At 60.6% G+C, this 22,500-nt stretch overlaps 2 non-coding genes across 2 annotated transcripts; both read left to right on the forward strand.

Annotated features, from left to right (window-relative positions):
- Nucleotides 1-12,386: 12,386 nt before the first annotated feature.
- On the forward strand, nt 12,387-12,505 carry LOC131862670 (5S ribosomal RNA). The gene has a single exon (XR_009361608.1). It is a non-coding gene; the product is annotated as a 5S ribosomal RNA (ribosomal RNA).
- Nucleotides 12,506-20,322: 7,817 nt separating this feature from the next.
- Nucleotides 20,323-20,441, forward strand: LOC131862672 (5S ribosomal RNA). The gene has a single exon (XR_009361610.1). It is a non-coding gene; the product is annotated as a 5S ribosomal RNA (ribosomal RNA).
- Nucleotides 20,442-22,500: the final 2,059 nt, after the last annotated feature.

The following is a 22,500-nucleotide window of genomic DNA, read 5'->3' on the forward strand; positions in this document are numbered from 1 at the left end:
GGAGAAGCCTGCGCGTATAAACGGAGATATATATCCAATTGCAACGAAGGAACGTGCCAAAGATCGAGAACAATGGCAGAAATGCTAGTAACGTGCACTTCGGGACCAACGCATCACCGGAAGACAACCGCCAAACATCGAAAGAGTCGCGATGCTCCGCAACCTACGTGCAAAGCGGTCGCACACCGGGTAAGGGAGTGAGAGCCCCAAACATAGCTGGGCGAGGCGCTCACTCCGCTCTTTAATATCTCGTTAATACCGCCAAGGAAATGGCACAAGCACACACACACAAGCATCCTCGGAAGAGGACAGTTCGAGTGACAGGTCAAATCCAAGAGTTCCGAAGACTACCTCCAGGAACAATCGGGAACAAGACCGATTACAAGTCGTCGAGTCTGTTACTGGGCGAACACGAGATGCGCACAGGAAATCGATCAGCCCTCACAATGGCCCAAGGCCAGAGATCGGACTGCTACGATTTACCCCAACAATCATCGTGCCACTCTTCGCAGAGAGGTGATAGACGCCAACGAGCCCGCGCATAGCAATCGAGGTGTAAAAAGGGCGTTGAAGGCAGGAAGCCTGGACGAAAGAGGCTACGAGGTCACCTCGAAGCGGTCTAAGAATCGGGCGCACTTGGGGCGACTACCAGTGCCAACCCCTTATCCCGCGGTGCGTCCGACACACAGAAATTTCCAAGGCGGCCAAGGAGCCTCCCCGCATAGCAATCGGGGTGTGAGGTTACGGATGCAGCATTGATAGCAATCGAGGTGTGAGGCGAAGGATGCAGAAGTGAGAGCCGAGGGATGTAGCAGAGATAGCAATCGGGGTGTGTGATGCAGAAGAGATAGCAATCGAGGTGTGCGGTGGGAAGGGCCCAGCAGCCAGAATGCATGAAGCGACGGATGAAGCAGTGATGACAACCGGGCTGTGAGGAGAGGAGGGATGCAGCCAAGAAAGCAATCAGGGCTCGAGGCAAGGGATGCATCAAGGATAGCAATCATGTTGTGAGGCGAGATTCCAAAGGCTAAACGTGAGAGGCTGCAGGGTCGACTCAGAGAGGTCTATGCATGTGAGAGGCTGAAAGCAAGGTCGACTCGGAGCGGTCTATGCATCGGGCGCGCTTGGGGCGACTACCAGTGCCAACCCCTTATCCCGCGACGCGTCCGACAAAGAGAACGTTCCAAGGCGGCAGAGGAGGTTACCAGCCGAAGGATGCAGTAGCAATAACAGGTATAGTTCCGCGGCGGCCGAGAAGACTCACCGCATAGGAATCGGGATGCGAGGCGAGGGATGCGGCGGGAAGGCCCCGACGGCTAAACGGAAGAGGCTGCAGGGCCGCCTCGGAATGGTCCAAGCATCGGATGCGATTGGGACGACTACCAGTGCCAACCCCTTATCCCGCGATGCGTCCGATACACAGATAGTTCCAAGGCGGCCGAGGAGCCTCACCGCATATCAATCGGGGTGCGAGGCGAGGGATGGGGCGGGAAGGCCCCAACGGCTAGACGGAAGAGGCTTCAGGGCCACCTCGGAATGGTCCAAGCATCGGACGCGCTTGGGGCGACTGCCAGTGCCAACCCCTTATCCCGCGATGCGTCCGATACACAGATGGTTCCAAGGCGGCCGAGGAGCCTCACCGCATAGCAATCGGGGGTGCGAGGCGAGGGATGGGGCGGGAAGGCCCCAACGGCTAGACGGAAGAGGCTTCAGGGCCGCCTAGGAATGGTCCAAGCATCGGACACGCTTGGGGCGACTACCAGTGACAGCCCCCTATCCCGCGATGCGTCCGATACGAAGATGGTTCCAAGGCGGCCGAGGAGCCTCACCGCATAGCAATCGGGGTGCGAGGTGGGGGATGCGGCGAGATGGCCCCAACGGCTAGACGGAAGAGGCCACAGGGCCGCGTCGGAATAGTCCAAGCATCGGACGCGCTTGGGGCGACTACCAGTGACAACCCCTTATCCCGCGATGCGTCCGATACGAAGATAGTTCCAAGGCGGCCGAGGAGCCTCACCGCATAGCAATCGGGGTGCGAGGTGGGGGATGCGGCGAGATGGCCCCAACGGCTAGACGGAAGAGGCTGCAGGGCCGCCTCGGAATAGTCCAAGCATCGGACGCGCTTGGGGCCACTACCAGTGACAACCCCTTATCCCGCGATGCGTCCGATACGAAGATAGTTCCAAGGCGGCCGAAGAGCCTCACCGCATAGCAATCGGGGTGCGAGGTGGGGGATGCGGCGAGATGGCCCCAACGGCTAGACGGAAGAGGCCACAGGGCCGCCTCGGAATAGTCCAAGCATCGGACGCGCTTGGGGCGACTACCAGTGACAACCCCTTATCCCGCGATGCGTCCGATACGAAGATAGTTCCCAGGCGGCCGAGGAGCCTCACCGCATAGCAATCGGGGTGCGAGGCGAGGGATGCGGCGAGATGGCCCCAAAGGCTAGACGGAAGAGGCTGCAGGGCTGCCTCGGAATAGTCCAAGCATCGGACGCGCTTGGGGCGACTACCACTGCCAACCCCTTATCCCGCGATGCGTCCGATACACAGATAGTTCCGAGGCGGCCGAGGAGGTGGGGGATGCAGCGAGATGGCCCCAACGGCTAGACGGAAGAGGCTGCAGGGCCGCCTCGGAATAGTCCAAGCATCGGACGCGCTTGGGGCGACTACCAGTGACAACCCCTTATCCCGCGATGCGTCCGATACACAGATAGTTCCGAGGCGGCCAAGGAGCCTCACCGCATAGCAATCGTGGTGCGAGGTGGGGGATGCGGCGAGATGGCCCCAACGGCTAGACGGAAGAGGCTGCAGGGCCGCCTCGGAATGGTCCAAGCATCGGATGCGCTTGGGGCGACTACCACTGCCAACCCCTTATCCCGCGATGCGTCCGATACACAGATAGTTCCAAGGCGGCCGAGGAGCCTCACAGCATAGCAATCAGGGTGCGAGGCGAGGGATGCGGCGAGAAAGCCCCAACGGCTAGAGGGAAGAGGCTTCAGGTCCGCCTCGGAATGGTCCAAGCATCGGACGCGCTTGGGGCGACTACCAGTGACAACCCCTTATCCCGCGACGCGTCCGATACACAGATAGTTCCAAGGCGGCCGAGGAGCCTCACCGCATAGCAATCGGGGTGCGAGGCGAGGGATGCGGCGAGAAGGACCCAACGGCTACACGGAAGAGGCTTCAGGGCCGCCTCGGAATGGTCCAAGCATCGGACGCGCTTGGGGCGACTACCAGTGACAACCCCTTATCCCGCGACGCGTCCGATACACAGATAGTTCCAAGGCGGCCGAGGAGCCTCACCGCATAGCAATCGGGGTGCGAGGCGAGGGATGCGGCGAGAAGGACCCAACGGCTAGACGGAAGAGGCTTCGGGGCCGCCTCGGAATGGTCCAAGCATCGGACGCGCTTGGGGCGACTACCAGTGACAACCCCTTATCCCGCGACGCGTCCGATACACAGATAGTTCCAAGGCGGCCGAGGAGCCTCACCGCATAGCAATCGGGGTGCGAGGCGAGGGATGCGGCGAGAAGGACCCAACGGCTAGACGGAAGAGGCTTCGGGTCCGCCTCGGAATGGTCCAAGCATCGGACGCGCTTGGGGCGACTACCAGTGACAACCCCTTATCCCGCGACGCGTCCGATACACAGATAGTTCCAAGGCGGCCGAGGAGCCTCACCGCATAGCAATCGGGGTGCGAGGCGAGGGATGCGGCGAGAAGGACCCAACAGCTAGACGGAAGAGGCTTCGGGTCCGCCTCGGAATGGTCCAAGCATCGGACGCGCTTGGGGCGACTACCAGTGACAACCCCTTATCCCGCGACGCGTCCGATACACAGATAGTTCCAAGGCGGCCGAGGAGCCTCACCGCATAGCAATCGGGGTGCGAGGCGAGGGATGCGGCGAGAAGGACCCAACGGCTAGACGGAAGAGGCTTCGGGTCCGCCTCGGAATGGTCCAAGCATCGGACGCGCTTGGGGCGACTACCAGTGACAACCCCTTATCCCGCGACGCGTCCGATACACAGATAGTTCCGAGGCGGCCGAGGAGCCTCACCGTATAGCAATCGGGGTGCGAGGCGAAGGATGCGGCGAGAAGGACCCAACGGCTAGACGGAAGAGGCTTCGGGTCCGCCTCGGAATGGTCCAAGCATCGGACGCGCTTGGGGCGACTACCAGTGACAACCCCTTATCCCGCGACGCGTCCGATACACAGATAGTTCCAAGGCGGCCGAGGAGCCTCACCGCATAGCAATCGGGGTGCGAGGCGAGGGATGCGGCGAGAAGGACCCAACGGCTAGACGGAAGAGGCTTCAGGGCCGCCTCGGAATGGTCCAAGCATCGAACGCGCTTGGGGCGACTACCAGTGACAACCCCTTATCCCGCGACGCGTCCGATACACAGATAGTTCCGAGGCGGCCGAGGAGCCTCACCGCATAGCAATCGGGGTGCGAGGCGAGGGATGCGGCGAGAAGGACCCAACGGCTAGACGGAAGAGGCTTCAGGGCCGCCTCGGAATGGTCCAAGCATCGGACGCGCTTGGGGCGACTACCAGTGACAACCCCTTATCCCGCGACGCGTCCGATACACAGATAGTTCCGAGGCGGCCGAGGAGCCTCAACGCATAGCAATCGGGGTGCGAGGCGAGGGATGCGGCGAGAAGGACCCAACGGCTAGACGGAAGAGGCTTCAGGGCCGCCTCGGAATGGTCCAAGCATCGGACGCGCTTGGGGCGACTACCAATGACAACCCCTTATCCCGCGACGCGTCCGATACACAGATAGTTCCGAGGCGGCCGAGGAGCCTCACCGCATAGCAATCGGGGTGCGAGGCGAGGGATGCGGCGAGAAGGACCCAACGGCTAGACGGAAGAGGCTTCAGGGCCGCCTCGGAATGGTCCAAGCATCGGACGCGCTTGGGGCGACTACCAGTGACAACCCCTTATCCCGCGACGCGTCCGATACACAGATAGTTCCGAGGCGGCCGAGGAGCCTCACCGCATAGCAATCGGGGTGCGAGGCGAGGGATGCGGCGAGAAGGACCCAACGGCTAGACGGAAGAGGCTTCAGGGCCGCCTCGGAATGGTCCAAGCATCGGACGCGCTTGGGGCGACTACCGTTGCCAACCCCTTATCCCGCGATGCGTCTGATACACAGATAGTTCCGAGGCGGCCGAGGAGCCTCACCGCATAGCAATCGGGTTGCGAGGCAGATTATTGGGAAGGGAACCCCCTGGGATGCGGCTCAAGCAGTGCCCAAAGGGACTGGAATGCGGAATCACATCGAGAGACCCAAATGCTATACGAGGGCTCAAATCGAATTATCGATTTGGCCACGACATGGACGCATCGGAACGACTACCTTTGCCGAACCACTCGCAATTGCATCCATACCGAAACCAATAGACATTTCCGTTAGAGCCCTCGCATAGCATTCGGGAATCTCGCATGCCCCTCTAAATCGACCAATGCTGGCGCTCAATGAAAATCCGAGCGCTACCACCGTTCGAGCGCCAGCATTGGTCGAGTTAGAGGGGCACGGGGGAGAATGCTCCAGTCAACACCTCCCCTATATAAGTTATTTGTCCGATTCTCGCACAACCGTAGTCTGCCTCGTCGAATCAAACAACGGTCCCAGATTCCGACTTCCGTTCCGTAGAGACCCAAAAGCTAGATGGAGGCTCGCAAGAAAGAGAGTCGGCGCATAGCAATCGGGTTTCTCGAACGTTTAGGGACCGAGCTCACTTGCGGATAGGGCAAAATCCGCCAAGCAACCCAAAAGCTAGACGGGGGCTCGAATCGAATCGCCTAGGCGGCCACAACAACGACGTGTTGGATCGACTACCAGTGCCAAACCATTCAGCAAGACTAGTCTGTGTCGAGGCCGGATAGAGATTCTCAGAGAGCGCCCGCATAGCATTTAGGAGACCTGCCGCGTCCCTCACACTCGACAAATGGTGGTGCACGTTTATAAATCCGAGCGATCCCAACCCTTTCAAGCACCAACATCGGTCGAGATAGAGGGGCACGGAGGGGGCTGCGTGAGACAACACAGTCCCCTATATAAGTTATTTGTCCGATTCTCACACATCCGAAGAATGGTCATCAAATCGGACAACAGCCCAAACTTCCGACTTCCGTCCCAGAAAGCCCAAGAGCTATCTAAAACGTTCATGGCCGGAACTCGATCGCGGCTATACCAGTCCGCCAAGCAACCCAAAAGCTAGACTGGAGCTCTAGTCGAATCACCTCTGTGGCCATTGCAAGGACGTGTTGGAGCGACTACCATTGCCGAACCATTCCGCAGGTCGAGTCCATACCAAGGCCGCATAGAGATTCACGATGAGCTCCTGCATAGCAATCAGGAGACTTGCCGTGTCCATCACAATCGATAAATCCTGGTGCAAGATTTTTGCATCCGAGCGCTCCAACCAGTCGAGCACCAGCATCAATCGACATAAACGGGCACGGGGGGAGGATGCTCGAGAACACTACCTCCCCTATATAAGTTATTTGTCCGATTCTCAAGCAGCCGAAGTCTGGTCATCGAATCGGGTCAAAGACCACAACTTCCGACTTTACCCACAATGCAAGTCATCGAATCGAACATCGGCCCCCGAGTCGGACTCCATGCGTATGTCAGGTCATCGGACCCAAATTCCGCCTTCCTGCGCATGGCGGGCCATCAATATCAACTCGGTCATCGGACCCAAACTCCGCCTTTTTGCGTATGGCACGCCTTCAAATCGGTCATCGGACCCAAATTCCGCCTTCCTGTGCATGGCGGGCCATCAACATCAACTCGGTCATCGGACCCAAATTCCGCCTTTCTGCGCATGGCACGCCATCAACTCGGTCATCGGACCCAAATTCCGCCTTCCTGCGCATGGCAGGTCATCGGACACAAATTCAGACCTCGCCAATATGCCTACGTATCGAATCGGTCATCGGACCCAACTTCCGACTTCATCCATACTGTAGGGTCTTTGAGGTTGGCGCGGTGCGCTCAACCCAGGGAGTCGACCCATCGAAGCATACACCTCCCCTATATAAGCTATTTGTCCGATTCCCACACCTGTGTAGTTTGCACCTCTGACCAGGACATCGACCCCAACTTCCGAACTCGACTGCAACGACGGCACCAGCGCCTTGGTGCGCACCTTGCGACGCACAGTCCCAACATTCGCCTTCCTGCACATGGCAGGTCATCGGACCCAAATTCCGACCTCGCGAGTATGCCTACATATCGAATCGGTCATCGGACCCAACTTCCGACTTCATCCATACCGTAGGGTCTTTGAGGTTGGCGCGGTGCGCTCAACCCGGGGAGTCGACCCAACGAAGCATACACCTCCCCTATATAAGCTATTTGTCCGATTCCCACACCTGTGTAGTTTGCACCTCCGATCAAGACATCGACCCCAACTTCCGAACTCGCCTCCAACGACCGAACCAGCGCCTTGGTGCGCACCTTGCAACGCACAGTGCCAACATTCGCCTTCCTGCACGTGGCAGGTCATCGGACCCAAATTCCGACCTCGCGAGTATGCCTACATATCGAATCGGTCATCGGACCCAACTTCCGACTTCATCCATACCGTAGGGTCTTTGAGGTTGGCGCGGTGCGCTCAACCCGGGGAGTCGACCCAACGAAGCATACACCTCCCCTATATAAGCTATTTGTCCGATTCCCACACCTGTGTAGCTTGCACCTCCGATCAGGACATCGACCCCAACTTCCGAACTCGACTAAAAAGACCGCACCAGCGCCTTGGTGTGCACCTTGCAACGCACAGTGTCAACATTCGCCTTCCTGCACATGGCAGGTCATCGGACCCAAATTCCGACCTCATGAGCATACCTACTAATCGAATCGGTCATCGGACCCAACTTCCGACTTCATCCATACCGTAGGGTCTTTGAGGTTGGCGCGGTGCGCTCAACCTGGGGAGTCGACCCATCGAAGCATACACCTCCCCTATATAAGCTATTTGTCCGATTCCGACACCTGTGTAGTTTGCACCTCCGCTCAGGACATCGACCCCAACTTCCGAACTCGCCTGCAACGACCGAACCAGCGCCTTGGTGCGCACCAAAAGTGCGCACTTTTGGAGGGCACTTTTCTGCGCTCCAAAGGTGCGCACTTTTGGAGGGCACTTTTTGGAGGGCACTTTTCTGCGCTCCAAAGGTGCGCACTTTTGGAGGGCACTTTTTGGAGGGCACTTTTCTGCGCTCCAAAGGTGCGCACTTTTGGAGGGCACTTTTTGGAGGGCACTTTTCTGCGCTCCAAAGGTGCGCACTTTTGGAGGGCACTTTTTGGAGGGCACTTTTCTGCGCTCCAAAGGTGCGCACTTTTGGAGGGCACTTTTTGGAGGGCACTTTTCTGCGCTCCAAAGGTGCGCACTTTTGGAGGGCACTTTTTGGAGGGCACTTTTCTGCGCTCCAAAGGTGCGCACTTTTGGAGGGCACTTTTTGGAGGGCACTTTTCTGCGCTCCAAAGGTGCGCACTTTTGGAGGGCACTTTTTGGAGGGCACTTTTCTGCGCTCCAAAGGTGCGCACTTTTGGAGGGCACTTTTTGGAGGGCACTTTTCTGCGCTCCAAAGGTGCGCACTTTTGGAGGGCACTTTTGTGCACTCCAAAGGTGCGCACTTTTGGAGGGCACTTTTCCTGTGCTCCAAAGGTGCACACCTAGGTGAGCACCTTCGACCACACCTTGTAGCACACCAAACTCTGACTTTCGACTTCATCCGCAATGCAGGGTCTTTGAGGTTGGCGCAATGCGCACAACCAGGGGAGTCGACCCATCAAACCCAACACCTCCCCTATATAAGCTATTTGTCTGATTCTCATACATGCGTAGCCTGCAGGAGCAATTAGGACATCGACCCCAACTTTCGGCTTCTAAACGAAAACAAGGTCTTTGAGGTTGGTGTAATGCGAACAACTAGGGGAGTCAACCCATCAAACCCAACACCTCCCCTATATAAGCTATTTGTCTGATTCTCATACATGTGTAGTCTACAGGAGCAATTAGGACATCGACCCCAACTTTTGACTTCTTAACGAAAACAAGGTCTTTGAGGTTGACGTAATGCGCACAACCAGGGGAGTCGACCCATCAAACCCAACACCTCCCCTATATAAGCTATTTGTCCGATTCTCATACATGTGTAGCCTGCAGGAGCCATTAGGACATTGACCCCAACTTTTGACTTCTTAACGAAAACAAGGTCTTTGAGGTTGGCGTAATGCGCACAACCAAGGGAGTTGACCCATCAAACCCAACACCTCCCCTATATAAGCTATTTGTCTGATTCTCATACATGTGTAGCCTGCAACAACGATTAGGACATCCACCCCAACTTCTGAATTCGTCTGCGTTGACCGCACCAAAGGTGCACGCCTTGGTGCTCACCAAAATCCGACTTCCGACTTCTTCTGCTATGCGGGGTCTTTGAGGTTGGCGCAGTGCGCACAACCAGGGGAGTCAACCCACCGAATGCAACACCTCCCCTATATAAGCTATTTGTCTGATTCTCATACATGCGTAGACTGCAGCAATGATTAGGACATCCACCCCAACTTTTGACTTCTTAAACAAGACAGGGTCTTTGAAGTTGGTGCAGTGCACACAACCAGGGGAGTCGACCCATCAAACGCAACACCTCCCCTATATAAAGCTATTTGTCCGATTCTCATACGTGTAGTCTGCAGCAGCGATTAGGACATCGACCCCAACTTCCGAATTCGTTTGCATTGACCGCACCAAAGGTGCACGCCTTGGTGTGCACCCTGGAGTGCACTTTGGTGCTCACCTCGGTGCACACTTTGGTGTGCACCTCGGTGTGCACCAAAGGTGCGCACCTTGGAGCGCACCAAAGGTGTACACTTTGGAGCGCACCACATAGGGTCTTTGAGAGGTTGGCGCAGTGCGCACACCAAGGTGGGTGTTGAGGTGCGTGCCGAGGTGGGTGGGTGCTAGGGTGCGCTCCATGGTGGGTGCCAGGGTGGGTGCGTGCTAGGGTGGATTCCAAAGAGGGTCATAGGGTGGGTGCCAAGGTGGGTTGGTGATATAGTGGGTTCAAAGGTGGGTACTAGGGTGGGTTCCAAGGTGGGTCACAAGTTGGGTGCCAGGATGCGTGGGTGTTAGGTTGGGTGCCAAGGTGGGCTCCTGCGTGGGTGGGTGCTAGGGTGGGTTTCAAGGTGGACGCGAGGGCGGGTGCCAAGGTGGGTAACAAGTTGGGTGTTAGGATGGGTGAGTGCTAGAGTGGGTGCCAAGGTGGGTGGGTGCTAAGGTGGATGCCAAGGTGGTTCACAGGGTGGGTGGGTTCTAGGGTGAGTTCCAAGGTGGGTCACAGGTTCAGTGCTAGGGTGGGTGTCAAGGCGGGTGTCGAGGTGCCTGGGTGCTAGGGTGTGGATGCCAATGTGGGTCATAGGGTGGGTACTAGGGTGGGCTGCAATGTGGGTGCCAAGGTGGGTAACATGCTCGGTGGGTTCTAAATTGGGTGCCAGGGTGGGTGTGCACCCACCTTGCCCGAGGTGGGTGCCAAGGTGCCAGTGTGGGTGGGTGCTAAGGTGGATGCCAAGGTGGGTGAGAAGGTGGGTGATAGGTTGAGTGGTAGGATGGGTGGGTGCCAAGATGGGTCACAGGGTGGGTGCAAGGGTGGGTAGGTGCTAGGGTTGGTGTCAGGGTGGGTGGGTGCTAGGTTGGGTTCCAAGGTGGGTGCGAGGGTGAGTGTCAAGGTGGGTCACAGGTTAGGTGCTAGGATGGGTGAGTGCTAGCGTGCAAAGGTGCCAGGGTGGGTGCTAGGATGGGTCGATGCTAGGGTGAGTGGCAAGGTGGGTCCACAAGTGTCAAGGTGGGTGCCGAGGTGGGTGCCAAGTCGGCGACTGCTATGGTGGATGCCAAGGTGGGTCACGGGGTGGGTGCCAAGTTGCTAGGTTGGGTTCCAAGGTGGGTGCCAACGTGGGTGCTAGGGTGCGTGGGTTAAAGGGTGTGTCACAACGTGGGTGCCAGGATGGGTGCGCACCCACACTGGCCAAGACGGGTGCGGGTGCAAGGTTGGGTTCCAAGCCCGGTCACAGGCTGGGTGCTAGGATGGGTGGGTGCCAAGGTGGGCACCAGGGTGGGTGCACCCACCCTGGCCAAGGTGGGTCACGGGGTGGGTCCTAGGGTGGGTAACGGGGTGGGTACTAAGGTGCGTGCCAAGGTGGGTCATAGGGTGGGTGCCAAGGTGGGCACCAGGGTGGGTGTGCACCAACCCTAGCCAGGGTAGGTCACGGGGTGGTTGTCGGGGTGGGCGTCAAGGAGCCAAGGTGGGTGGCAAGTAGCCAAGTTGCGTGCCAAGGTGGGTGTCGGGGTGGGTGCCAAGGATCCAAGGTGGGTGCCAAGGAACCAAGGTGGGTGTCTGGGTGGGTGCCGAGGTGGGAGCCAGGGTGGGTCCCAAGGTGAGTGCAAAGGTGGGTGCCAGGGTCAAGGTGAGTGCCAATGTGGGTTCCAAGGTGCCAGGGTCAGGGTGAGTGCCAATGTGGGTTCAAAGGTGCTAAGTTGGGTGCGAGGTTGGGTGCGAGGGTGGGTGGGTGCCAAGGTGTGCTAGGTGGAAGCCCGGGTGGGTCGGCATCCCATGGGTGTCGAGTTGGGTGCCTGATGGGTGCTTCTTGTCAAGTTTTAGTCGTCGGGACTCATTTCGAGCCTTAGAGGTCGTTTCTTGTCCGGTTGCCCTGTCTTCGACCTGGGAACCCAATTTTGGTCCTCGGGTCCCATTTTTTTTTGTCTCGCATCCCACTTTTGGCCTGTGGCCTTTTCGGGGTCGATTCTCGCTTTGGGCATCAGAGCATGTTTCTTCTCCTAAAACCCAATATTTGTTTATTAAGTCTCGGAACACATTTTTGTTCTCGTGGACCCATCATGGGTCTTGGAACGCATTTGTGGTCCTTGGGTCCCATTTTGCATCCCGAAACTTGTGTTTTGGTGCTTGATCCCTATTTTGGGTGCCCACCTTGCACCAAGTGCGCACCCGGGGCAAACCGAGCGCCTTGGTGCACCGGGGCAAGATCGAGCGTGCACCCGAGGCGCCCCGAACATGCACCAAGGTGCACTCGGCCCACATGTGAGCGCAGGTCGTTGCGCCCGAGGTGGTGTGTGGGCACCGCGTTGCAGACGGGACACTGCACGCACACGACGCCCCCTCCAGGTGCACGCACGTAGGCCGGGCCGGGTGCACACCCGACGCCCTAGCAAGGTGCGCGCACCCGGGCAGGGCTCACACTTGGCGAACGGGGCGCACTTCGCGAGGGAGGGTGTGCACCTCGACGGGGGTGGGTGGCCGGGGTGGATTCGCACGTGGGTCGCGGTTTGCTAAGTACACACTGCGACAAGCTCATAACGGGTGCGATCATACCAGCATTAGTGCACCGGATCCCATCAGAACTCCGCAGTTAAGCGCGCTTGGGCCGGAGTAGTACTGGGATGGGTGACCTCCCGGGAAGTCCCGGTGTTGCACCCTTTTTTAGTTTTTCGCCGGGCGTCGCAATGCTATTTGAATAAACCTTTTGCCCGTTTGCGTTCTCGTCGGGGCCGGGCCGGGCCGGGGTGCGCTGCCCGCACTACCGCGCGCGCGGGGGCGACACCGAGCGCGCACCCGAGGCACCCCGAGCACACAGGCCACGGTGCAACCCGGGCGTTGTGCGCGCACCCCGGTGCGCCCGAGGTGCTGCGCGCGCACCCAGGTGAAATCGGTGTGCACCTCGGCCAGTGCGCGCTCGGTCGAGTCGCGCACGTTGGCCAAGGTGCACGGTGATGTTTCTTACTCTAAGGTTCCGCACCAGACGCCCGGGACAGGTGAGCGAAGCTGGGCGGGGCCGGGTGCGCGGCCGGGGCAGGTGCACGCAGCTGGAGAGAGCTTTGGAGCACACTTCGGAGCGCACCAATGATGCGCTCCATTCAAAAGTTTCCTGAAAAGGCAAAAAAAGTTGAGATTATAGAATTTCCCACTTGAGAGATTGTAAAAAAAAAAAATTTAAAATGAAGGAAACGCGGGTGCCAAGGTGTGCGCAGCCCAGCCAAGGTGTGCGCACCAAGGCGCCCACCCTGGCGAAGGTGCACGCAAGGTGCGCACCCGAGGCAAACCGGACAATTAACCCAACTTTCGACTTCGCGCGCACCTTGGAGCGCACTTCGGAGCGCTCCTTGGTGCGCACCAATCTTGGGCACCTCGGAGTGCACCATGGCGCCCACCAAGGTGCGCACCCGGGGCAAACCGAGCTCCGACTTCGTGCGCACCTTGGAGCGCACGAAAGGTGCGCACCATGGCGCCCACCAAGGTGCGCAGCCCAGCCAAGGCGTGCGCATCAAGGTGCGCACCCTGGCGAAGGTGCGCACCCGGGGCAAACCGAGCTCCGACTTCGTGCGCACCTTGGAGCGCACAAAAGGTGCGCAACCCAGCCAAGGTGTGCGCACCCCGGTCAAACCGAGCTCCGAATCGTGCGCACCAGAGGTGCACGCCATCGTGCGCACCTTGGAGCACACTTCGGAGCCCTCCTTGGTGCGCGCCGATGTTGCGCACCTCGGAGCGCACCCGGGGAAAACAATGCAATTAACCCGACTTTCGACTTCGTGGGCACCTCGGAGCGCTCTCGGGTTCGCACCTCGGAGCACACCGAGGTGCGCACCTTTGATGCGCTGCCTTCACCAATTTCCAGAAAAGGCAAGAAAACATTGAGAAGGTGTGCGCACCGAGGTGCCCACCCTGGCGAAGGTGCACGCGAGGTGCGCACCCGGGGCAAACCGGGCTCCGACTTCGTGCACGCCGCACCTTGGAGCACACTTCGGAGCGCTCCTTGGTGCGCACCAGGGCGCGCAACCCAGCCGAGGTGCCCACCCCGGCGAAGGTGCACGCGAGGTGCGCACCCGGGGCAAACCGGGCTCCGACTTCGTGCACGCCATGGTGCCCACCGCGGCGAAGGTGCACGCGAGGTGCGCACCCGGGGCAAACCGGGCTCCGACTTCGTGCACGCCGCACCTTGGAGCACACTTCGGAGCGCTCCTTGGTGCGCACCATGGTGCCCACCAGGGCGCGCAACCCCGCCGAAGGTGCACGCGAGGTGCGCACCCGGGGCAAACCGGGCTCCGACTTCGTGCACGCCGCACCTTGGAGCACACTTCGGAGCGCTCCTTGGTGCGCACCATGGTGCCCACCAGGGCGCGCAACCCCGCCGAAGGTGCACGCGAGGTGCGCACCCGGGGCAAACCGGGCTCCGACTTCGTGCACGCCATGGTGCGCACCGCGGCGAAGGTGCGCACCCGGGGCAAACCGGGCTCCGACTTCGTGCACGCCGCACCTTGGAGCACACTTCGGAGCGCTCCTTGGTGCGCACCAGGGCGCGCAACCCAGCCGAGGTGCCCACCCCGGCGAAGGTGCACGCGAGGTGCGTACCCGGGGCAAACCGGGCTCCGACTTCGTGCACGCCGCACCTTGGAGCACACTTCGGAGCGCTCCTTGGTGCGCACCATGGTGCCCACCAGGCCGCGCAACCCAGCCAAGGTGTGCGCACCAAGGTGCACGCGAGGTGCGCACCCGGGGCAAACCGGGGTCCGACTTCGTGCACGCCGCACCTTGGAGCACACATCGGGGCGCTCCCGGGTTCGCACCGGCGTTGCGCACCGTGGTGGGCACCTCGGAGCACACCAAGGTGGGCAGCGAGGTGCGCACCTTTGATGCGATGCCTTCACTAATTTCCATAAAAGGCAAAAAAAAAACGAGATTTTAAAATTTCCGTTTTGAAAGATAGTGAGAAAAAGGGAATGCTGGTGCCATCTTGAGCCCGCCCTGGTGCGCAGCCCAGCCAAGGTGTGCGCACCAAGGTGCCCACCCTGGCGAAGGTGCGCGCCCGGGCAATTAATCCAACTTCCAACTTCGCGCGCGCCAGGGTGGGAGCGCACCCAACAACCGGGCCTGGGAAGAGCCAATGCGAGAAACCCCACCAAACGCTCTGACAAAAAAAGAGGGGGCGCTCCAGTAACCCCGCTTCGGAGCGCACCCTGGGCAAACCCAGCCAAGGTGCCCACCCCGGCCAAGGTGCAGGCGAGGTGCGCACCCGGGGCAAACCGGGCTCCGACAACGTGCACGCCGCACCTTGGAGCACACTTCGTAGCGCTCCCGGGTGCGCACCTCAGAGCACACCAAGGTGGGCAGCGAGGTGCGCACCTTTGATGCGCTGCCTTCACTAATTTCCAGAAAAGGCAAAAAAAAAAGGAGATTTTAAAATTTCCGTTTTGAAAGATAGTGAAAAAAACGGAACGCGCGTGCCATCTTGAGCCCGCCCTGGTGCGCAGCCCAGGTAAGGTGCCCACCCTGGCAAAGGTGCGCACCCGGGCAATTAACCCTACTTCCGACTTCGTGCGCGCCAGGGTGGCAACCGGGCCTCGGAAGAGCCAATGCGAGAAACCCCACCAAACGCTCCGACAAAAAAAGAGGCGGCGCTCCAATAACCCCGCTTCGGAGCGCAGCCGGGGCAAACCCAGCCAAGGTGCCCACCCCGACGAAGGTGCACGCGAGGTGCGCACCCGGGGCAAACCGGGCTCCGACAACGTGCACGCAGCACCTTGGAGCACACTTCGAAGCACTCCCGGGTGCCCACCGGCGTTGCGCACCGTGGTGGGCAGCGAGGTGCGCACCTTTGATGCGCTGCCTTCACTAATTTCCAGAAAAAGGCAAAAAAAAATGAGATTTTAAAATTTCCGTTTTGAAAGATAGTGAAAAAAAAGGAACGCGGGTGCCATCTTGAGCCCGCCCTGGTGCGCAGCCCAGGCAAGGCATGCGCACCAAGGTGCCCACCCGAGGTGCACACCCGGGGCAAACCGGGCTCCGACTTCGTGCAGGCCGCACCTTGGAGCACACTTCGGAGCGCTCCTTGGTGCGCACCATGGTGCCCACCAGGGCGCGCAACCCAGCCAAGGTCTGCACACCAAGGTGCCCACCCCGGCGAAGGTGCACGCGAGGTGCGCACCCGGGGCAAACCGGGCTCCGACTTCGTGCACGCCATGGTGCCCACCGCGGCGAAGGTGCACGCGAGGTGCGCACCCGGGGCAAACCGGGCTCCGACTTCGTGCACGCCGCACCTTGGAGCACACTTCGGAGCGCTCCTTGGTGCGCACCATGGTGCCCACCAGGGCGCGCAACCCAGCCAAGGTGTGCGCACCAAGGTGCACGCGAGGTGCGCACCCGGGGCAAACCGGGGTCCGACTTCGTGCACGCCGCACCTTGGAGCACACATCGGAGCGCTCCCAGGTTCGCACCAGCGTTGCGCACCTTTGATGCGCTGCCTTCACTAATTTCCAGAAAAGGCAAAAAAAAACGAGATTTTAAAATTTCCGTTCTGAAAGATAGTGAAAAAAACGGAACGCGGGTGCCATCTTGAGCCCTTCCTGGTGCGCAGCCCAGGCAAGTTGTGCGCACCAAGGTGCCCACCCTGGCGGAGGTGCGCGCCCGGGGCAATCCGGGCTCCGACTTCGTGCACTGCATGGTGCCCACCAAGGCGCGCAACCCAGCCAAGGTGCCCACCGCAGCGAAGGTGCACGCGAGGTGCGCACCCGAGGTGCACACCCGGGGCAAACCGGGCTCCGACTTCGTGCACGCCGCACCTTGGAGCACACTTCAGAGCGCTCCTTGGTGCGCACCAGGGCGCGCAACCCAGCCGAGGTGCCCACCCCGGCGAAGGTGCACGCGAGGTGCGCACCCGGGGCAAACCGGGCTCCGACTTCGTGCACGCCATGGTGCCCACCGCGGCGAAGGTGCGCACCCGGGGCAAACCGGGCTCCGACTTCGTGCACGCCGCACCTTGGAGCACACTTCGGAGCGCTCCTTGGTGCGCACCATGGTGCCCACCAGGCCGCGCAACCCAGCCAAGGTGTGCGCACCAAGGTGCACGCGAGGTGCGCACCCGGGGCAAACCGGGGTCCGACTTCGTGCACGCCGCACCTTGGAGCACACATCGGGGCGCTCCCGGGTTCGCACCGGCGTTGCGCACCGTGGTGGGCACCTCGGAGCACACCAAGGTGGGCAGCGAGGTGCGCACCTTTGATGCGATGCCTTCACTAATTTCCATAAAAGGCAAAAAAAAAACGAGATTTTAAAATTTCCGTTTTGAAAGATAGTGAGAAAAAGGGAATGCTGGTGCCATCTTGAGCCCGCCCTGGTGCGCAGCCCAGCCAAGGTTTGCGCACCAAGGTGCCCACCCTGGCGAAGGTGCGCGCCCGGGCAATTAACCCAACTTCCAACTTCGCGCGCGCCAGGGTGGGAGCGCACCCAACAACCGGGCCTGGGAAGAGCCAATGCGAGAAACCCCACCAAACTCTCTGACAAAAAAAGAGGGGGCGCTCCAGTAACCCCGCTTCGGAGCGCACCCTGGGCAAACCCAGCCAAGGTGCCCACCCCGGCCAAGGTGCAGGCGAGGTGCGCACCCGGGGCAAACCGGGCTCCGACAACGTGCACGCCGCACCTTGGAGCACACTTCGTAGCGCTCCCGGGTGCGCACCTCAGAGCACACCAAGGTGGGCAGCGAGGTGCGCACCTTTGATGCGCTGCCTTCACTAATTTCCAGAAAAGGCAAAAAAAAAAGGAGATTTTAAAATTTCCGTTTTGAAAGATAGTGAAAAAAACGGAACGCGCGTGCCATCTTGAGCCCGCCCTGGTGCGCAGCCCAGGTAAGGTGCCACCCTGGCAAAGGTGCGCACCCGGGCAATTAACCCTACTTCCGACTTCGTGCGCGCCAGGGTGGCAACCGGGCCTCGGAAGAGCCAATGCGAGAAACCCCACCAAACGCTCCGACAAAAAAAGAGGCGGCGCTCCAATAACCCCGCTTCGGAGCGCAGCCGGGGCAAACCAAGCCAAGGTGCCCACCCCGACGAAGGTGCACGCGAGGTGCGCACCCGGGGCAAACCGGGCTCCGACAACGTGCACGCAGCACCTTGGAGCACACTTCGAAGCACTCCCGGGTGCCCACCGGCGTTGCGCACCGTGGTGGGCAGCGAGGTGCGCACCTTTGATGCGCTGCCTTCACTAATTTCCAGAAAAAGGCAAAAAAAAATGAGATTTTAAAATTTCCGTTTTGAAAGATAGTGAAAAAAAAGGAACGCGGGTGCCATCTTGAGCCCGCCCTGGTGCGCAGCCCAGGCAAGGCATGCGCACCAAGGTGCCCACCCGAGGTGCACACCCGGGGCAAACCGGGCTCCGACTTCGTGCAGGCCGCACCTTGGAGCACACTTCGGAGCGCTCCTTGGTGCGCACCATGGTGCCCACCAGGGCGCACCCGAGGCAAACCGGGCTCCGACTTCGTGCACGCCGCACCTTGGAGCACACATCGGAGCGCTCCCAGGTTCGCACCAGCGTTGCGCACCTTTGATGCGCTGCCTTCACTAATTTCCAGAAAAGGCAAAAAAAAACGATATTTTAAAATTTCCGTTCTGAAAGATAGTGAAAAAAACGGAACGCGGGTGCCATCTTGAGCCCTTCCTGATGCGCAGCCCAGGCAAGTTGTGCGCACCAAGGTGCCCACCCTGGCGGAGGTGCGCGCCCGGGGCAAACCGGGCTCCGACTTCGTGCACTGCATGGTGCCCACCAAGGCGCGCAACCCAGCCAAGGTGCCCACCGCAGCGAAGGTGCACGCGAGGTGCGCACCCGAGGTGCACACCCGGGGCAAACCGGGCTCCGACTTCGTGCACGCCGCACCTTGGAGCACACTTCAGAGCGCTCCTTGGTACGCACCAGGGCGCGCAACCCAGCCAAGGTGCTCACCCCGGCGAAGGTGCACGCGAGGTGCGCACCCGGGGCAAACCGGGCTCGGACTTCGTGCACGCCGCACCTTGGAGCACACATCGGAGCGCTCCCGGGTTCGCACCAGCATTGCGCACCTTTGATGCGCTGCCTTCACTAATTTCCAGAAAAGGCAAAAAAAAGAAAAAAATGAGATTTTAAAATTTCCGTTTTGAAAGATAGTGAAAAAAACGGAACGCGGGTGCCATCTTGAGCCCGCCCTGGTGTGCAGCCCAGGCAAGTTGTGCGCACCAAGGCACCCACCCTGGCCAAGGTGGGTCACGGGGTGGGTCCTAGGGTGGGTAACGGGGTGGGTACTAAGGTGCGTGCCAAGGTGGGTCATAGGGTGGGTGCCAAGGTGGGCACCAGGGTGGGTGTGCACCAACCCTAGCCAGGGTAGGTCACGGGGTGGTTGTCGGGGTGGGCGTCAAGGAGCCAAGGTGGGTGGCAAGTAGCCAAGTTGCGTGCCAAGGTGGGTGTCGGGGTGGGTGCCAAGGATCCAAGGTGGGTGCCAAGGAACCAAGGTGGGTGTCTGGGTGGGTGCCGAGGTGGGAGCCAGGGTGGGTCCCAAGGTGAGTGCAAAGGTGGGTGCCAGGGTCAAGGTGAGTGCCAATGTGGGTTCCAAGGTGCCAGGGTCATGGTGAGTGCCAATGTGGGTTCAAAGGTGCTAAGTTGGGTGCGAGGTTGGGTGCGAGGGTGGGTGGGTGCCAAGGTGTGCTAGGTGGAAGCCCGGGTGGGTCGGCATCCCATGGGTGTCGAGTTGGGTGCCTGATGGGTGCTTCTTGTCAAGTTTTAGTCGTCGGGACTCATTTCGAGCCTTAGAGGTCGTTTCTTGTCCGGTTGCCCTGTCTTCGACCTGGGAACCCAATTTTGGTCCTCGGGTCCCATTTTTTTTTGTCTCGCATCCCACTTTTGGCCTGTGGCCTTTTCGGGGTCGATTCTCGTTTTGGGCATCAGAGCATGTTTCTTCTCCTAAAACCCAATATTTGTTTATTAAGTCTCGGAACACATTTTTGTTCTCGTGGACCCATCATGGGTCTTGGAACGCATTTGTGGTCCTTGGGTCCCATTTTGCATCCCGAAACTTGTGTTTTGGTGCTTGATCCCTATTTTGGGTGCCCACCTTGCACCAAGTGCGCACCCGGGGCAAACCGAGCGCCTTGGTGCACCGGGGCAAGATCGAGCGTGCACCCGAGGCGCCCCGAACATGCACCAAGGTGCACTCGGCCCACATGTGAGCGCAGGTCGTTGCGCCCGAGGTGGTGTGTGGGCACCGCGTTGCAGACGGGACACTGCACGCACACGACGCCCCCTACAGGTGCACGCACGTAGGCCGGGCCGGGTGCACACCCGACGCCCTAGCAAGGTGCGCGCACCCGGGCAGGGCTCACACTTGGCGAACGGGGCGCACTTCGCGAGGGAGGGTGTGCACCTCGACGGGGGTGGGTGGCCGGGGTGGATTCGCACGTGGGTCGCGGTTTGCTAAGTACACACTGCGACAAGCTCATAACGGGTGCGATCATACCAGCGTTAGTGCACCGGATCCCATCAGAACTCCGCAGTTAAGCGCGCTTGGGCCGGAGTAGTACTGGGATGGGTGACCTCCCGGGAAGTCCCGGTGTTGCACCCTTTTTTAGTTTTTCGCCGGGCATCGCAATGCTATTTGAATAAACCTTTTGCCCGTTTGCGTTCTCGTCGGGGCCGGGCCGGGCCGGGGTGCGCTGCCCGCACTACCGCGCGCGCGGGGGCGACACCGAGCGCGCACCCGAGGCGCCCCGAGCACACAGGCCACGGTGCAACCCGGGCGTTGTGCGCGCACCCCGGTGCGCCCGAGGTGCTGCGCGCGCACCCAGGTGAAATCGGTGTGCACCTCGGCCAGTGCGCGCTCGGTCGAGTCGCGCACGTTGGCCAAGGTGCACGGTGATGTTTCTTACTCTAAGGTTCCGCACCAGACGCCCGGGACAGGTGAGCGAAGCTGGGCGGGGCCGGGTGCGCGGCCGGGGCAGGTGCACGCAGCTGGAGAGAGCTTTGGAGCACACTTCGGAGCGCACCAATGATGCGCTCCATTCAAAAGTTTCCTGAAAAGGCAAAAAAAGTTGAGATTATAGAATTTCCCACTTGAGAGATTGTAAAAAAAAAAAATTTAAAATGAAGGAAACGCGGGTGCCAAGGTGTGCGCAGCCCAGCCAAGGTGTGCGCACCAAGGCGCCCACCCTGGCGAAGGTGCACGCAAGGTGCGCACCCGAGGCAAACCGGACAATTAACCCAACTTTCGACTTCGCGCGCACCTTGGAGCGCACTTCGGAGCGCTCCTTGGTGCGCACCAATCTTGGGCACCTCGGAGTGCACCATGGCGCCCACCAAGGTGCGCACCCGGGGCAAACCGAGCTCCGACTTCGTGCGCACCTTGGAGCGCACGAAAGGTGCGCACCATGGCGCCCACCAAGGTGCGCAGCCCAGCCAAGGCGTGCGCATCAAGGTGCGCACCCTGGCGAAGGTGCGCACCCGGGGCAAACCGAGCTCCGACTTCGTGCGCACCTTGGAGCGCACAAAAGGTGCGCAACCCAGCCAAGGTGTGCGCACCCCGGTCAAACCGAGCTCCGAATCGTGCGCACCAGAGGTGCACGCCATCGTGCGCACCTTGGAGCACACTTCGGAGCCCTCCTTGGTGCGCGCCGATGTTGCGCACCTCGGAGCGCACCCGGGGAAAACAATGCAATTAACCCGACTTTCGACTTCGTGGGCACCTCGGAGCGCTCTCGGGTTCGCACCTCGGAGCACACCGAGGTGCGCACCTTTGATGCGCTGCCTTCACCAATTTCCAGAAAAGGCAAGAAAACATTGAGAAGGTGTGCGCACCGAGGTGCCCACCCTGGCGAAGGTGCACGCGAGGTGCGCACCCGGGGCAAACCGGGCTCCGACTTCGTGCACGCCGCACCTTGGAGCACACTTCGGAGCGCTCCTTGGTGCGCACCAGGGCGCGCAACCCAGCCGAGGTGCCCACCCCGGCGAAGGTGCACGCGAGGTGCGCACCCGGGGCAAACCGGGCTCCGACTTCGTGCACGCCATGGTGCCCACCGCGGCGAAGGTGCACGCGAGGTGCGCACCCGGGGCAAACCGGGCTCCGACTTCGTGCACGCCGCACCTTGGAGCACACTTCGGAGCGCTCCTTGGTGCGCACCATGGTGCCCACCAGGGCGCGCAACCCCGCCGAAGGTGCACGCGAGGTGCGCACCCGGGGCAAACCGGGCTCCGACTTCGTGCACGCCGCACCTTGGAGCACACTTCGGAGCGCTCCTTGGTGCGCACCATGGTGCCCACCAGGGCGCGCAACCCCGCCGAAGGTGCACGCGAGGTGCGCACCCGGGGCAAACCGGGCTCCGACTTCGTGCACGCCGCACCTTGGAGCACACTTCGGAGCGCTCCTTGGTGCGCACCAGGGCGCGCAACCCAGCCGAGGTGCCCACCCCGGCGAAGGTGCACGCGAGGTGCGTACCCGGGGCAAACCGGGCTCCGACTTCGTGCACGCCGCACCTTGGAGCACACTTCGGAGCGCTCCTTGGTGCGCACCATGGTGCCCACCAGGCCGCGCAACCCAGCCAAGGTGTGCGCACCAAGGTGCACGCGAGGTGCGCACCCGGGGCAAACCGGGGTCCGACTTCGTGCACGCCGCACCTTGGAGCACACAT

The sequence above is a fragment of the Cryptomeria japonica genome, unplaced genomic scaffold, assembly GCF_030272615.1.
Source record: "Cryptomeria japonica unplaced genomic scaffold, Sugi_1.0 HiC_scaffold_50, whole genome shotgun sequence".
Taxonomy (NCBI): Eukaryota; Viridiplantae; Streptophyta; class Pinopsida; order Cupressales; family Cupressaceae; genus Cryptomeria; species Cryptomeria japonica.